Source organism: Salmo salar, chromosome ssa10 (assembly GCF_905237065.1).
Source record: "Salmo salar chromosome ssa10, Ssal_v3.1, whole genome shotgun sequence".
Lineage (NCBI taxonomy): Eukaryota > Metazoa > Chordata > Actinopteri > Salmoniformes > Salmonidae > Salmo > Salmo salar.
The window spans coordinates 71654259-71672261 of NC_059451.1; the positions used below are offsets into that span (position 1 = coordinate 71654259).

The 18003-nt window shown below is 44.3% G+C and overlaps 1 protein-coding gene across 2 annotated transcripts in view; it reads left to right on the forward strand.

Moving 5' to 3' along the window:
• Positions 1 to 18003, forward strand: part of itga11b (integrin, alpha 11b) — a 113896-nt gene that overhangs the window by 37366 nt on the left and 58527 nt on the right. The window lies entirely within an intron of this gene.

Here is an 18003-nt window from a genome sequence, read left to right on the forward strand (position 1 = left end):
AAGCAAAATAAAGTTGAAAGGATGTCTACAAGATGTATTTTCCAGGCGTTGAAGTTAAGTTCATTTTAGGTTCTGAATGAAAGGTGAAAATACGTGTTTTCCTGATGTTTAAAATACGTATTTTGAGGTCCGCCCAAAACAAGAAAAAATGTGGTCGGTCAGGACCAGGCCAAATCTTCAGCACAGTACGGCATAGTTCAGTTCAGCACGGTGGAGTACAGTATAGTATGGTACAGGACAGAGTTTTATTCAGTAGAGTACAGTTGAGTACAGTGGAGTACAGTACAATACAGTAAAGTTTAATTCAGAAGAGAAAAGTACAGTAGAGTACAACTGTTTAATTCAGTACAGTACAGTTTAATTCAGTAGAGTAGACTACATTAGAGTAAACTATAGTTTACTTTTCTTTATTGTAATGTCCTGTACTCTGCTGTCCTCCACAGTACTGTACTGTTCAAACTTGTGAAACATAGACGTCTATGCTTGGTTCAGATTTGGTCATGACCAGACCAAATCTGAACCTATCATAGACATCTATGTTTGTGCCAAAACAAGGCAGGACAGAACCAAATCTGAACCAAACATAGATGTTGAAATCAAGGCCAGTCCAGACTGCACCAAAAAAAGTCTGTCCTTGCTTAGTGGGTTTGTACCTCTCCCAGAAAACATAGTGCTGTCCTCTCATTGCGTGTCAATGAATCAGAAAGTATTCATACCCCTTAACTTATTCCACATTTTGTTGTGTTACAGCCTGCAATAAAAATGGATGAAACATGTTTTACTCTCACCAATCTACAGTACCCCATAATGACAATGTAAAAGCATGCTTTTTTTTAATTTTTATTATTTAATAGGAAATACAGAAAATCTTATTTAGAGTCTCTAAGAGCTTTGCACACCTGGATTATACAATATTTGCACAAAACTGTAACTAGGCCACTCAGAAACATTCAATGTTGTCTTGGTAAGCAACTCCAGTCTATGTTTGGGCTAGTGTTTTAGGTTATTGTCCAACTGAAAGGTGAATTTGTCCCTCATTGTCTGTTGGAAAGCAGACTGAACCAGGTTTTCCTCTAGGATTTTGCCTGCTCTGTTCAGTGTCTTTTTATCCTAAAAAACTCCTTAGTCCTTGCCGATGACAAGTATACCCTAACATGATGTAGCCACCACTATGCGATGAAAATATGAAGGGAGTTGTGTTGGATTTGCCCCAAACACACTTTGTATTCAGGACATAACATTCCTTTCTTTGCCACATTTTTTGCAGTTTTACTTTAGTTCCTTATTGTACAGGCTTCCTGTCATATACTCTGTCATATAGGTTAGTATTGTGGAGTAACTACAATGTTGTACAATCCTCAGTTTTCTCCACATCCATTAAACTCTAACTGTTTTAAAGTCACCATTGGCCTCATGGTGAAATCCCTGAGAGGTTTACTTCCTCTCTGGCAACTGAGATAGGAAGGATGCCTGTTTCTTTGTAGTGACTGGGTGTATTGATACAAAGTGTAATTAATACTTTGTGGGGCATTGGCAAGCATCCCTGGTGTTTGTGGTTGAATCTGTGTTTGAAATTCACTGCTCGACTGAGGGACCTTACAGATAATTGTATGTGTGGGGTAACGAGATGAGTTATTCATTCAAAAATCATCACTCCGGATGAAAAGTGTGCCCAAAGTAAACTGCCTGCTACTCAGGCCCAGAAGCTAGGATATGCATATAATTGGTAGATTTGGATAGAAAACACTCTAAAGTTTCCATAACTGTTAAAATAATGTCTGTGAGTATAACAGAACTGATATGACAGGCAAAAACCTGAGGAAAATCCATCCAGGAAGTGTCATTATTTTGAAATGGCTGTTTTTCCAATGAAAGCATATCCACCATTAAAGGGATAGGACCCAGATTCCGTTCCCTATGAATTCCACTAGTTGTGAACAGTCTTTAGACATTGTTTGAGGTTTTTATTCTGAAAAATTAGGGAGAATGACCATTTTGAGTGAGTGGATAGTGGGATGTCCCCAGAGCTGTTTCCTGCGCATGACCGAGAGCGCACCTTTCTTGTTTTTCTTTTATATTGACGACGCTATTGTCCGGTTGAAATATTATCGATTATTTCGGCTAAAAACAACCTGAGGATTGATTATAAACATCGTTTCACATGTTTCTACGAACTTTACCGATACTAATTGGAATTTTCGTCTGCCTGTTGTGACTGCCTTTGAGCCATTGGATTACTGAACAAAATGCGCCAACAAAACGGAGGTTTTTGGATATAAAGAGGGACTTTATCGAACAAAACCAACATTTATTGTGTAACTGGGAGTCTTGTGAGTGCAACCATACGAAGATCATCAAAGGTAAGTGATTAATTTTATTGCTATTTCTGACTTTTGTGACTAATCTACTTGGCTGGTAATTGTATGTAATGTTTTGTGTGCTGGGCGCTGTCCTCAGATAATAGCATGGTATGCTTTCGCCGTAAAGCCTTTTTGAAATCTGACACCGTGTGACGCTTGCAGTAGTGGGTGTGGAGTCAGGCGCAGGAAACAGGAGTAGTTGCTAATGGGCTTTTAACCTCTCTAGGGTCTAGGGTCGAAATCGTCCCACCTACGTAACAGCCAGTGGAATCCTGTGGCGCGTTATTCAAATACCTTAGAAATGCTATTACTTCAATTTCTCAAACATATTACTATTTTACACCATTTTAAAGACAAGACTCTCGTTAATCTAACCACACTGTCCGATTTCAAAAAGGCTTTACAACGAAAGCAAAACATTCGATTATGTCAGTAGAGTACCCAGCCAGAAATAATCAGACACCCATTTTTCAAGCTAGCATATAATGTCACAAAAACCCAGAAGACAGCTAAATGCAGCACTAACCTTTGATGATCTTCATCAGATGACACACCTAGGACATTATGTTATACAATACATGCATGTTTTGTTCAATCAAGTTTATATTTATATCAAAAACCAGCTTTTTACATTAGCATGCGACGTTCAGAACTAGCAAACTTCCGGTGAATTTACTAAAAATTTACTAAATTACTCACGATAAGCGTTCACAAAAAGCATAACAATTATTTTAAGAATTATAGATACAGAACTCCTCTATGCACTCGATATGTCTGATTTTAAAATAGCTTTTCGGTGAAAGCACATTTTGCAATATTCTCAGTAGATAGCCTGGCATCACAGGGCTAGCTATTTAGACACCCAGCAAGTTTAGCACTCACCAAAGTCAGATTTACTATAAGAAAAATGTTATTACCTTTGTTGTCTTCGTCAGAATGCACTCCCAGGACTTCTACTTCAATAACAAATGTTGGTTTGGTCCCAAATAATCCATAGTTATATCCAAACAGCGGCGTTTTGTTTGTGCATTCAAGACACTATCCGAAAGGGTAAAGAAGGGTGACGAGCACGACGCATTTCGTGACAAAAAAAATCTAAATATTCCATTACCGTACTTCGAAGCATGTCAACCGCTGTTTAAAATCAATTTTTATGCCATTTTTCTCGTAAAAAAGCCAATATTCCGACCGGGAATCTGCGTTTAGGTAAAAAGACGAAAGAAAATAAAGCATGGAGTCGACTCGTGCATGCGCCTAAGCCCATTGTCCTCTGATCGGCCACTTGCCAAAAGCGCAAATGTGTTTCAGCCTGGGGCTGCCTCGATATCATTCAGCTTTTTCCCGGGCTCTGAGAGCCTATGGGAGCCGTAGGAAGTGTCACGTTACAGCAAAGATCCTCAGTCTTCAATAAACAGAGACAAGAAGAACAAGATCTTGTCAGAGAGGGCACTTCCTGTAAGGAATCTTCTCAGGTTTTTGCCTGCCATATGAGTTCTGTTATACTCACAGACACCAACAGTTTTAGAAACTTTAGGGTGTTTTCTATCCAAAGCCAATAATTATATGCATATTCTAGTTACTGGGCAGGAGTAGTAACCAGATTAAATCGGGTACGTTTTTTATCCGGCCGTGTCAATACTGCCCCCTACCCCCAACAGGTTAATGAATTGCACCGTAAAAGAAAAGTACACCCACGAAAACACAACTGGGTTTGATCCAACAAACACAAGGATCCGATAACACGTACCACTACATAAACAACAGACGACAACAGAAAGTAAGCCCGCACACAGAACAGGTGGGGAAATGGGCTTAAATACTAAACTAAACACTAATCATACACAGGTGCAAACAATCAAGACAAAACCAACAGAAAAGGGAAAAAGGGATCGGTGGCAGCTAGTAGGCCGGTGACGACGACCGCCGAGCGCCACCCGAACAGGGAGAGGAGTCACCCTCGGCAGGAGTCGTGACAGTACCCCCCCTGACGCGCGGCTCCCGCAGCGTGCCGACACCGGCCTCGGGGACGACCCGGAGGGTGAGGCGCAGGGCGATCCGGGTGGAGGCGATGGAAATCCCTCAATAGTGTTGGGTCCAGTATGTCCCCCACCGGCACCCAGCAACTCTCCTCCGGACCGTACCCCTCCCAGTCCACGAGGTACTGCAGGCCCCTCACCCGGCGTCTAGAGTCCAGAATGGCATCTACTGTATACGCCGGGGGCCCCTCGATGTCCAGAGGGGGCGGGGGAACCTCCGGCACCTCACCGTCTTGTAAGGGACCAGCTACCACCGGCCTGAGGAGAGACACATGAAACGAGGGGTTAATATGATAATACGAAGGTAGTTGTAATCGGTAACACACCTCGTTTATCCTCCTCAGGACTTTGAAGGGCCCTACACGCTGCGGACCCAGCTTCCGGCAGGGCAGGCGAAGGGGCAGGTTTCGGGTCGAGAGCCAGACCCTGTCCCCTGGTTGGAATACGGGGGTCTCACTGCGGTGGCGGTCAGCGCTCCTCTTCTGTCGTCCCCCTGCTTCTTTAAGGGCCTCCTGGACAGCCCTCCAGGTCTCCTTGGAGCGCTGCACCCAATCCTCCATCGTAGGAGACTCGGTCTGGCTCTGATGCCACAGTGCCAGGACCGGCTGGTAGCCCAACACACTGAAATGGTGAAATGTTAGTGGAGGAGTGGCGGAGTGAGTTTTGGGACAGTTCGGCCCAAGGTATGTACCTGGACCACTCCCCTGGCCGGTCCTGGCAGTACGACTGCAAAAACCTACCCACCTCCTGGTTAACTCTCTCCACTTGCCCATTGCTCTCGGGGTGATAACCGGAGGTCAAGCTGACCGAGACCCCCAGGCGCTCCATAAATGCCCTCCATACACGGGACGTGAACTGGGGACCCCGATCAGAACGATGTCCTCCGGCACCCCGTAGTGCCGGAAAACATGGGTGAATAGAGCTTCTGCAGTCTGTAGGGCCGTAGGGAGACCGGGCAATGGGAGGAGACGGCAGGACTTAGAAAACCGATCCACAACTACCAAGATCGTGGTACTCCCCTGAGACGGGGGAAGATCGGTGAGAAAGTCCACCGACAGGTGGGACCACGGCCTTTGTGGAACGGGGAGGGGTTGTAACTTCCCTCTAGGGAGGTGCCTAGGAGCCTTACTCTGGGCGCACACCGAACAGGAAGAGACATAAAACCTCACGTCCTTAGCCAAGGTGGGCCACCAGTACTTCCCCTTAAGGCCTAGCACTGTCCTCGCCACCCCAGGATGACCCGACGAGGGTAACGTATGAGCCCATCGAATCAATTGATCACGGACACCAAGCGGCACGTACTTACACCCTGCTGGACAGTTGGAAGGCGCAGGCTCCAGCTGTAGCGCCCGCTCGATGTCCGCGTCCACCTCCCATACCACCGGTGCGACCAGCTCTGAGGCTGGAATGATGGGAGTAGGATCGATGGGCCGATCCTCAGTATCATAAAGACGGGACAGTGCGTCGGCCTTCATGTTCATGGAACCTGGTCGATATGAAATAGTGAACTGGAACCGGGTGAAGAACATGGCCCACCGTGCCTGACGCGGGTTCAGTCTCCTAGCTGCCCGGATATACTCCAGCTTCCGGTGGTCAGTCCAGATGAGAAAAGGTTGTCTAGCCCCCTCAAGTCAGTGTCTCCACACGGTCAAAGCCTTGACCACAGCCAACAGCTCCCGGTCCCCCACATCATAGTTACGCTCCGCCGGACTGAGCTTCCTAGAAAAGAAGGCACAGGGGCGGAGTTTCGGTGGCGTACCCGAGCGCTGAGATAGCACGGCACCCACCCCAGCCTCGGACGCGTCCACCTCCACTATGAATGGTAAAGAAGGGTCCGGGTGCGCCAACACAGGTGCATCAGTGAACAGTGCCTTCAACTGGTTGAAAACCCTGTCCACCTCTGTCGACCAACGCAAACGCACCGAAGGGGGGCTTCAGCAGTGAGGTAATGTGAGCCGCTACCTGGCCAAAACCCCGGATAAACCTCCGGTAGTAATTGGCAAAACCCAAACACCGCTGCACTTCCTTCACCGTGGCTGGAGTCGGCCAATTACGCACGGCCTTAACGCGGTCACACTCTATCACCACCCCCGAGGTGGAAATGCGATAACCCAGGAAGGAGACGGCTCGTTTGGAGAACTCACACTTCTCAGCCTTGACATGTAGGTCATGCTCCAGCAACCTCCCAAGCACCCTGCGCACCAGGGACACATGCTCGGCGCGGGTGGTGGAGTAAATCAGGATGTCATCGATATACACTATCACGCCCTGCCCATGCAGGTCCCTGAGAATCTCGTCTACAAAGGATTGAAAGACGGCTGGAGCATTCTTTAACCCATACGGCATGACGAGGTACTCATAGTGGCCCGATGTGGTACTAAATGCGGTTTTCCACTCGTCTCCCTCCCGAATACGCACCAGATTATACGCGCTCCTGAGATCCAGTTTCGTGAAAAAACGCGCTCCGTGAAATGATTCCACCGCCATAGCGATGAGAGGTAGTGGGTAACTAAAACCCACTGTGATGGAATTGAGACCTCTGTTATCAATGCACGGACGCAGACCTCCCCCCTTTTTCTTCACGAAAAAGAAAACTCGAGGAAACGGGTGAGATGGAGGGCCGAATGAACCCCTGTCTCAGAGATTCTGTGACATATGTCTCCATAGCCAACGTCTCCTCCTGAGACAAGAGGTACACGTGACTCTTGGGAAGCGCAGCGTTTGCCAGGAGGTTCATCACACAATCCCCCTGTCGATGGGGTGGTAATTCAGTCGCCTTCTTCTTACAGAAGGCGAGAGCCAAATCGGCATACTCAGGGGGAATGCGCACAGTGGAAACCTGGTCTGGACTCTCCACCGACGTGGCACCGATGGAAACTCCCAGACACCTACCCGAACACTTCTCTGACCACCCCTGGAGAACCCCCTGTTTCCACAAAATCTTGGGATTTTGACTGGCCAGCCAAGGCACTCCCAGCACCACTGGAAACGCAGGTGAATCGATAAGGAAAAAACTAATTTGCTCCTTATGATTCCCCTGCGTTACCATGTCCAGCGGCACCGTAGTCTCCCTGACCAGCCCTGACCCTAATGGCCGGCTATCTAGGGAGTGCACGGGAAAGGGGGAATCTAACGGTACTAACAGAACTCCCAGCTTAAGGGCAAGTCCGCGATCCATAAAGTTCCCCGCTGCACCTGAATCGACTAGCGCCCTATGCTGGGAACAAGGGAAAACACCCTGACCTGAGAGAGACGGTTTATATCCCTATTGTGTTAGGTCAGGGTGTGGGGTGGGCATTCTATGTTTTGTATTTCTCTGATTAGGAATCATACTTAGGCAGCCTTTTCCCACCTGTGTTTGTGGGTAGTTGTTTTCTGTTTTGTGTTTCTGTACCTGACAGAACTGTGCGCTTTCGTTTCCCTTTGGTTATTTTTGTTCGAGTGTTTGTTTGATTCAAATAAAAAGTCATGAACACTTGCCACGCTGCATCTTGGTCGCCTCTCTACGACGATCGTTACACTTCTACCATAGCGCCCTTCGCTTTATCACAGGTGACAGTTTAATACTGCATCTTGTATCAAAAGGTTGGCTGGTCCTTGTTAAAGTCCCGTAGATCACTTCATTAGTGCCTTTTTGTTTACAAAGCTCTACTACACAAACTTCCACTGACCTAACTTTGTTGCTACGTATAAAAGAATGAGCTACCGATCAATTTAGGGAAATGCTCCTTTAGTTTTAGTGCCCCCCATGGTTGGAATAGCCTACAAAATTCCTTGCATCTTGATTCCCTTGTGTTGCTAGGGCAGTTTAGGACTCTGGTGTTTTTGAGGATGGCAGTTGTATCGATTGATTTTAGTGGTTTATTTGTTGAAATTGTGGTGTTGTGGTTATTTTTCTTATTGTTTTACTTGTAATGTAAATGTTTTCTCCCTGTTTGTTAGTACTCAGGGGACCCTTGTGTATGAAACCCTGGTCTCATTTGAGCTACCCTGAATAAATAAAGTGAATTAATAAAAACAAAACAAAAAATAAGTGTAACATCTCTCTTGTACATTGGAGATTATTTATGGTCATCTTTAGTTGAAATTCTGTTTTCATATTGTAAAAGTGGAAATGTGTAATCCATATGCCTCTAGCTAGCTTTTCCCTGCTTCATCATACACAATGTGCACATGTACATGCATGCATGCAGGCGCACACACACGCACACACACAGACACACCACCAATGGGTCTCTATGGCACTGGGTGTTTTGCCAACCTGGACACAGGGATAGGTGTCACATAGTTAACGGAAATCTGTCTCCCTCTATTTAGTATGATACGTTACATTTTGTATGGTATATATTCAACTGTGGATGTCCATCATCCATTTAGTATGATATGTTATAAATTGCAAATTCATACAATATGTTATGAACTCCACATTGTTCTGGCTAACGTTAGCTAGGCTAGGGGTTAGAGATTAAGGTTAGGGGTTAGGAGTTGGGGTTAGTGGTTAAGGTAAGGGGAAGGGGTTAGCTAACATGCTAAGTAGTTGCTTAGACAATCGAGTCACGACCAATCTCTCTCCTTCCATTTTTGGCTTAATTATATGTAAAGTCCCCTGTTTTGTGGACCTGTGTGGTTCTGGTACTTTCACTTAAAAATTGATATGTGGAAACCATAGATCAAAAGGACTTGCATTGAGCGGTAGCCCTGATTCTTACGGACACAAGAGTACAGTATGGTTGGAAAGTATTCAGACCCCTTGACTTTTTCTACATTTTGTTACGTGACAGCCTTATTCTAAAATGGATTAAATAAAACATTTTTCTCATCAATCTACACACAATACCTCATAATGACAAAGCGAAAACAAACAGGTTTTTATCCATTTTTTCAAATGTATAAAAAGTAAGCAACAGAAATACCTTATTTACATAAGTATTCAGACCCTTTGCTATGAGAGCTCAGGTGCATCCTGTTTCCATCAATCATCCTTGTGACTAGCTCTGAGGAAACTTTGCAGTATTTTATTTTTGAATGTATTATTTTTTACATTATTAGCGCAGGAAATGTTTTGTGTCATTACATACAGCAGGGAAGAACTATTGGATATCAGAGCGGTGGTAACTTACCAGAACAACCAGCATTACGACCATAAATATGACTTCCCCGAAAGCAGATCCTTTGTTCGCTCTCCCCAGGGCAATTGAACTGATTCCAGAGGCCGACCCAAAACATCGCTGGCAGAAGAGAGGCACTCGGAGTGGCCTACTGGTTCGACTTAGGAGGCTCACACACCCCCCACCGCTTCCGAGTATATTACTTGCTAATGTTCAGTCTTAGGATGACAAAGTTGACGAGCTCAGGGCAAGGATTTCATTCCAGAGAGACATCAGGGCCTGTAACACACTTTGTTTCACGGAAACATGGCTCTCTCGGGATATTCTGTCGAAATCGGTCCAGCCAGAGGAATTATCAGTTCATCATGCAAACAGGAATAAATATCTCTCCGGGAAGCAGAAGGGTGGAGGTGCGTGTTTCATGATTACCAACTAATTGTAGTAACATACAGGAACTCAAATCCTTTTGTTCACCCAACCTAGAATACCTCACAATCAAATGTCGACCGTATTATCTCCCAAGAGAATTCTCCTCGGTCATAGCCATGGCCGTGTATATCCCCCCTCAAGCCGATACCACGACAGCCCTCAAAGAACTCCACTGGACTTCATGAAAACAGGAATCCACATATCCTGAGGCTGCATTTATTGTAGCTGGGGATTTAAAAAAAGCAAATTTGAGGACAAGGCTGCTGAAGTTCTATCAACATATTGACTGTTGTACTCGAGCGGGTAAAATACTCAACCACTGCTATTCAAACTTCCAGGATGCTTACAAGGCCCTCCCCTGCCCTCCTTTCGGCAAATCTGATCACGACTCCATTTTGCTCCTCCCTTCATATAGGCAGAAACTCAGTACCCGTGCTAAGGACTATTCATGTCACGTCCTGACCAGTAAAGGGGTTATTTGTTATTAAAGTTTGGTCAGGACGGGGTAGGGGGTATTTGTTTTATATGGTTTTGAGTGTGTGTTTATGTAGAGGGGGGTTTTATTTATGTTTCCGGGGTTTTTGGTTTAGTTCTATGTTGTACAGTCTGTTTCTAGGGTGTTTATTTCTATGTGTAGTATTGGGGATTGGGGCCTTCAATTGAAGGCAGCTGGTTATCGTTGCCTCTGATTGAAGGTCCTATAATTAGGAGTTTGTTTGTTTTGCGGATGGTGGGAGATTGTTCTTTGTATTGCTGTGTGAGCCTACAAGACTGTTTGTCGTCCGTTCATCGGTTTCTTGTTTTGTTTCGTGTTTAATAAAAATGAGCATTCACATACCCGCTGTGCCTTGGTCCATCCATTACGATGACCGTGACAATTCAAAAGCAGAATCCACGCTTCAGGATTGTTTTGATCACGTGGACTAGGATTTGTTCCGGGTAGTTTGCAAAAGTAATTTAGAGAAACACACTGAAACAGTGACTGAGTTTATCAGGAAGTGTATAGTGTATAGACTATTAAAACCTATGCAAACCAGAAACTGTGGATAGATGGCAGCAATCGCATAAAACTGAAAGCGTGAACCATCGCATTTAATCCTGGCAAGGTTACTGGGAATATGGGAGAATACAAACAGTGTAGTTATTCACTCCGCAAGGCAATCAAACAGGCAAAACGTTAGTATAGAAACAAAGGGGAGTCGCAATTCAACGGCTCGGACATGAGACAAACAACACCTCCACTATGCTAATCCTCAACACTGCAGCCCCACAAGGGCGAGTGCTCAGCCCACTCCTGTACTCCCTGTTCACCCATGACTGCGTGGCCAAGCACACCTCCAACTCAATCATCAAGTTTGCAGACGAAACAACAGTAGTAGACTTGATTACCAACAATGACGAGACAGCCAACAGGGAGGAGGTGGGTGCTCTGGGAGTGTGCCAGGAAAATAACCTATCACTCAACGTCAACAAAACAAAGGAGATAAATGTGAACTTCAGGAAACAGCAGAGGGTGCACCCCCCTATCCACATCGACGGGACCACAGTGGAGAAGGGAAAAGCTTCAAGTTCTTTGGTGTACACATCACTGACAAACTGAAATGGACGATCCACACAGACAGTATGGTGAAGAAGGTGCAACATAGCCTTTTTATCCTCAGGAGGCTGAATAAATTTGTCTTGGCACCTAAAACCTTCACAAACTTTTAAACATGCACAATTGAGAGCATCCTGTCAGGCTGTATCACCGCCTGATACGGCAACTGCACCGCAAGACTCTCCAGTGGGTGATGCGGTCTGCCCAACGCATTACCGGGGGCAAACTACTCGCCCTCCAGGACACCTACAGCACCCAATGTCACAGGAAGGCCTTAAAGATCATCAAGGACATCAACCACCCGAGTCATTGCCTGTTCACCCCGCTATCATCCAGAAGGAAAGGTCGGTACAGGTGCTTCAAAGCTGGAAATGAGAGATTGAAAAACAGCTTCTATCTCAAGGCAATCAGATTGTTAAAAAGCCACCACTAGCACATTACAGGCTGCTGCCTATAGACATAGACTAGAAATCACTGGCCACTTTAAGTAATGGAACACTAGTCACTTTGATAATGTTTACATATCTTGCATTACTCATCACATATTTATATACTGTATTCTATAATATTCTACTGTATCTTAGTCACTTTAATAATGTTTACACGTCTTGCGTTACTCATCTCATATGTATATACTGTATTCTATATGATTCTACTGTATCTTAGGTCATGCTGCTCTGACATCGCTCGTTCATATATGTATATATTCTTAATTCCATTCCTTAATTCGATTTGTGTGTATTGTGTATATGTTGTGACATTGTTAGATATTACTTGTCAGATATTACTGCACTGTCGGAGCTAGAAGCACAAGTATGTCGCAACACCTATAATAAACATCTGCTAAACACGTGTATGTGACCAATAAAATTTGATTTGATTTGATCCATTAGAAGTTTCCACAACTTGATTGGAGTCCACCTGTGGTAAATTCAATTGATTGGACATGATTTGGAAAGGCACACAACTGTATATATAAGGTCCCACAGTTGACAGTGCATGTCAGAGCAAATACCAAGCCATGAGGTCGAAGGAATTGTCCGTAGAGATCCGAGACAGGATTGTGTCGAGGCACAGATCTGGGGAAGGGTACCAAAAAATGTCTGCAGCATTGAAGGTCCCCAAGAACACAGTGGCCAACATCATTCTTAAATTGAAGAAGTTTGGAAACACCAAGACTCTTCCCAGAGCTGGCCACATGGCCATACTGAGCAATCAGGGGAGAAGGGCCTTGTTCAAGGAGGTGACCAACAACCCGATGGTCACTCTGACAGAGCCCCAGAGTTCCTCTGTGGAGATGGGAGAGCTTTCCAGTAGGACAACCATCTCTGCAGCACTCCACCAATCAGGTCTGTACGGTAGAGTGACCAGACGAATGCCACTCCTCGGTAAAGGCACATGATAGCCCGCTTGGAGTTTGCCAAAAGGCACCTAAAGGACTCTCAGACCATGAGAAACAAGATTCTCTGGTCTGATGAAACCAAGATTGAACTCCTTGGCCTGAATGCCAAGCGTCACATCTGGAGGAAACCTGGCACCATCGCTACGGTGAAGCATAGTGGTGGCAGCATCATGCTGTGGGGATGTTGTGCAGTGGCAGGGACTGGGAGACTAGTCAGGATTGAGGGAAAGATGAACTGTGCAAAGTACAGAGAGATCCTTGATGAAAACATGCTCCAAAGCGCTCAGGACCTCAGACTGGGGTGAGGGTTCACCTTCAAACTGGACAACGACGAAGCACAAAGCCAAGAAAATTCAGGAGTGGCTTCGAAACAAGTCTCTGAATGTCCTTGAGTGGCCTAGCCAGAGCCCGGGCTTGAACCCCATCGAACATCTCTGGAGAAACCTGAAAATAGCTGTGCAGCAACGCTCCCCATCCAACCTGACAGAGATTGAGAGGATTTGCAGAGAAGAATGGGAAAAACACCTCAAATACAGGTGTGCCAAGCATGTAGCGTCATATCCAAAAAGACTCCAGCCTGTAATCACTGCCAAAGGTGCTTCCAAAAAGTACTGAGTAAAGGGTCTGAATACTTATGTAAATGTCATACTTCCGTTTCTAAACACCTGTTTTTCCTTTGTCATTATGGGGTATTGTGTGTTGATTGATGAGGGAAAGGCGAGTTCCTAACGAGTTCAGGAAGCCAAGCTAGAGCTCTGTGAGATGTTCACAGCAATGGGGGAAGACATTTTGATCACGAAAGACTGTTCGGAATTATGCAAATTTTTCTGTGACACTAAATATACAAATATGCATTTTACAGTTGTAAGGAAGGTGAAAACGTATAAATTATAACTTGATTATACAATACTTTCCATCATATTTTCATATTTGTACTGTGTACTTGAGCTTGTGTCCTCAAGTGACTAAACCTCAGCAATTTTTAACTGTTTGTACCAGAAAGGTGAGATTTTTTACTTTCTTGAAGTATGCAGTGTTACTAGTTATTGTTAATGGCCCTCCTGATAAATGGTTATTTTGGGGGATTATGGAGATTATATTTATGAGGTTTTTGTCACGACTTCTACCGGCTCCTCTCCCTATTCGGGTGGCGCTCGGCGGTCATCGTCGGCCTTCTAGCTGCCACCGATCTCCTTTTCCCTTTTCGTTTGGTTTTGTCTGTCTTGTGTTGCACCTATTTTGAGTTGAGTTCATTAGTGGGTTATTTAGTCTTGCTCTTCTAGGTTGGGTTTTGTGCAGGATTGTTTCGTGTTACCTGTCGTGAGTTTGGGGGGGTTACGTATTTGTATTTTGGTTACTGGCGTTTTATTGCTGGATTGTGATCCGGCCCTGGCGGGGTGGACATTTTTGTCTGGTTGGGTTTTTCCTTATTCAAACCTGTATTTGGTGGTTTGGACTCTGGAAATAAAACGCTCTACTATTGCATCTTTGATCTCCTGCGCCTGACTTCAGCCCACCACTCCTAGTGTATAATGACAGTTTTAAGTAACCGTCTTTCCATTGTAACCAGGCCAAATGTAACATATCATACTAACTTGTGTCTCACAGATTTATGTTAAACTGAACAAAATTATAAACTTAACGCGCAACAATTTCAACGATTTTACTGAGATACAGTTCATATAAGGAAATTCATTAGGCCCTAATCTATGGATTTCACATGGGAGGCTTTGGGAGGCCCACCCACTCGGGAACCAGGCCCACTCACTGGGGGAGCCAGGTCCAGCCAATCAGAATTCGTTTTTCCCCACAAAAGGTCTTTATTACATACAGAAATACTCCTCAGTTCAATCATCTGTCCAGGTGGCTGTCTCAGACGATCCCACAGGTGAAGAAGCCGGATGTGGAGATCCTGGGCTGGTGTGGTTACAGGTGGTCTGCAGTTGTAAGGCAACTGGGACGTACTGCCAAATTCTCAAAAATGAAGTTGGAGGCAGCTTATGATAGAGAAATGAACATGCAATTCTCTGGCAACAGCTCTGATGGACATTTCTGCAGTGAGCATGCCAATTGCACGCTCCCTCAAAACTTGAGTCATCTGTGCCATTGTGTTGTGTGGCAAAACTGCACATTTTAGTGTGGCCTTTTTTTGTCCCCAGCACAAGGTGCACCTGTATAATGATCATGCTGTTTAATCAGCTTCTCGATATGCCACACCTGTCAGGTGGATGGATGATCTTAGCCTCTGGACGGGCTCCGTCCTGTATGCGGGATCAACATCCAGCGAAAAATCCTATCGCCATTTTCTTTACAAAATGTAATATATATTTTTTCAAATATAGGACTATTGTATATCGTTTTATAGATACACCTCTCCTGAATCGAACCACGTTGTCCGATTTCAAAAAGGCTTTACAGCAAAAGCAAAACATTAGATTATGTTAGAGGAGTATATCGTAAAAGTAGCCACATAGCCATTTTCCGACCAACCACATGCATCACAAATAACTAAAAAACAGCTAAATGCAGCACTAACCTTTGACAATCTTCATCAGATGACACTCCTAGGACATCATGTTACACAATACATGCATTCTTTTGTTCGATGAAGTTCATATTTATATATAAAAACAGTATTTTATATCGGCGCGTGACGTTGACTATTTTCCCTCAAATGCATCCGGTGAAACAGCGCTACAATTTACTAAATTACTATTCGAAAACATTTTTAAAATGTAATATTGTCATTCTAAAATGTATAGATTAACATCTCTTGAAAGCACCTGTAATGCCAGATTTAAAAATAACTTTACTGGGTAATCACACTTTGCGATAAAAGGGGATGCGATACTCAGAAAAATAGGCTACCGTTACAGGTCAGCGCCATCTTGGAACAATCACATATCAAATCTACTCTTGTATACTATTGTCAATAATCCCTTACCTTTGATTATCTTCATCAGAAGGCACTTCCAGGAATCCCAGGTCCACAACAAATGTATTTCAGTTCGAAAAAGTTAATCCTTTATGTCCCAATAGCTTGTTGTTGTTAGCGCGTTCTGAAGGCTGCTCCAAAAGTACCGTCGGCCGCGGGACTTCACTCTCAACAAAATGCTTTTTTTTTTTATTTAAGTTCGTTCAAACATGTCAAACGTTGTATAACATAAATCTTTAGGGCCTTTTTCAACCAGAGCTCCAATAAGATTCAAGGGGGACGATTGCATTGTCTTTCTAAACGTTTCGAAAGGGGAGGGTAGCCAGGGGCGCCGGCGTCATAATGGTGATGGCCCTCTCCATGTGACCACTTTCCACAGACTCTCATTCTGTCAGTTTTCACAGTAGGAGACTCAAACCACTTTGTAAAGACTGGGGACATCTAGTGGAAGCAATAGGAAGTGCTCAATGAACCATAGCTCACGGTGTGATTTGTAGGCAAAGTGATGAATTTGAGTCCGCAATTCAGAATTCCACATCCTGTTACGATCTGTCTCGGGGTTTTGACTGCCATATGAGTTCTGTTATACTCACAGACACCATTCAAACAGTTTTAGAAACTTTAGGGTGTTTTCTATCCACAAGTATTAACTATATGCATATCCTAGCTTCTGAGTTTGAGTAGGAGGCCGTTTAAAATGGGCACAAATTTTTTTCAAAAATCGTTGTAGCGCCCCCTATCCTTGGCGACCGTCAAGAGGCTTTAGCAAATGAAAAATGCTCACTAACAGGGATGTAAACAATTTTGTCCTCAAAATGAGATAAATAAGCTTTTTGTCTGTATGGGACATATCTGGGATGTATTATTTCAGCTCATGAAATATGGGACCAACACTTTACATGTTGTGTTTCTATTTTTGTTCAGTATATGTTAACTCTTTGACGCCAGGCTGAATTTCCTTTCCTCTTAATGTCTGCTGTCAGTGAGGTATGAGTCTAGCCTGAGAGAATATCACATCCCTCATCTTTATGGCTCTCAACTGCTGCTACTCTCCACAGGAGTGGACTGTATGTCCTTTACCAAAGTGAGCTTGTGGAAAGGAGCATGATTTATATCCGTCTCCAGCTCGTTGTTTTGTTCAACTATTATTGTGATCAATTATAATTTGTAAACCTAACAGTTTAAAAGCTGCTAGCCTAACTTTTAGTCAGGGGTCTTGAATGAGAAGGTTTGATCGTTGAGACAGCCAAGATTGAGTAACGTTCCAGGTATTCTTACTGTTTTCAGACTGGAAGTCTTTCAGCCTTGAGGAATATCTTGCGGTTCTTCCAGGATTGCAAAATATTCTGCCCTATGAAGTCACAGGTAAATAAGTGGAAAGTATTTGTGTTTGTCTAGCAACCTGTTCGCAAGCATCCCAGAGGCTTTTGATGACTCTGGAAAGTATGTGTTGTGGTCGTTTATTCCCAAGCCCCCTTCTGTGCATCCCATCACTGGCCGATTAGTAGGGGGAGAAAAACAAACTACTCAGTGATACAGGAAGGGGTTGTTCCTTCACAAGCAGAGCCTGGGGTGTATTCATTAGTCGGATTCCGTTGCAAAATGTTTAGTCTGTTGCAAAACGTTTTGCAACGGAAACCATTTACTCCAAAAGAAAAACTAATGAATACACCCCAGGCTCTGCTTGTGAAGTAACAACCCCTTCCTTCCCGTATCACTGAGCAGTAAACAGTAAACGGTAAGCAGTAAACGGTTTGCAACAAACTAAATGTTTTGCAACTGAACCTGATTAATAATGAATACATCCATAGTTTTCAATTTGAGCCTGGGGACCTTTGTATAGGCATTGGTGACATGCAAAAAGTATGTGGAGTCAACTGGCGCATATTCTTTGAGGCAGACATTACGTTACGGGGTGGCAGGTAGCCTAATGGTTAGAGCGTTGGACTAGTAACTGAAAGGTTGCAAGATCGAATCCCCGAGCTGACAAGGTAAAAATCTGTTGTTCTGCCCCTGAACAAGGCAGTTAACCCACTGTTCCTTGGCTCTTATTGAATATAAGAATTTGATCATAACTGACTTGCCTAGTTAAGTAAAGGTAAAAAAACAATGGTTAATACTAGAGGTTGACCGATT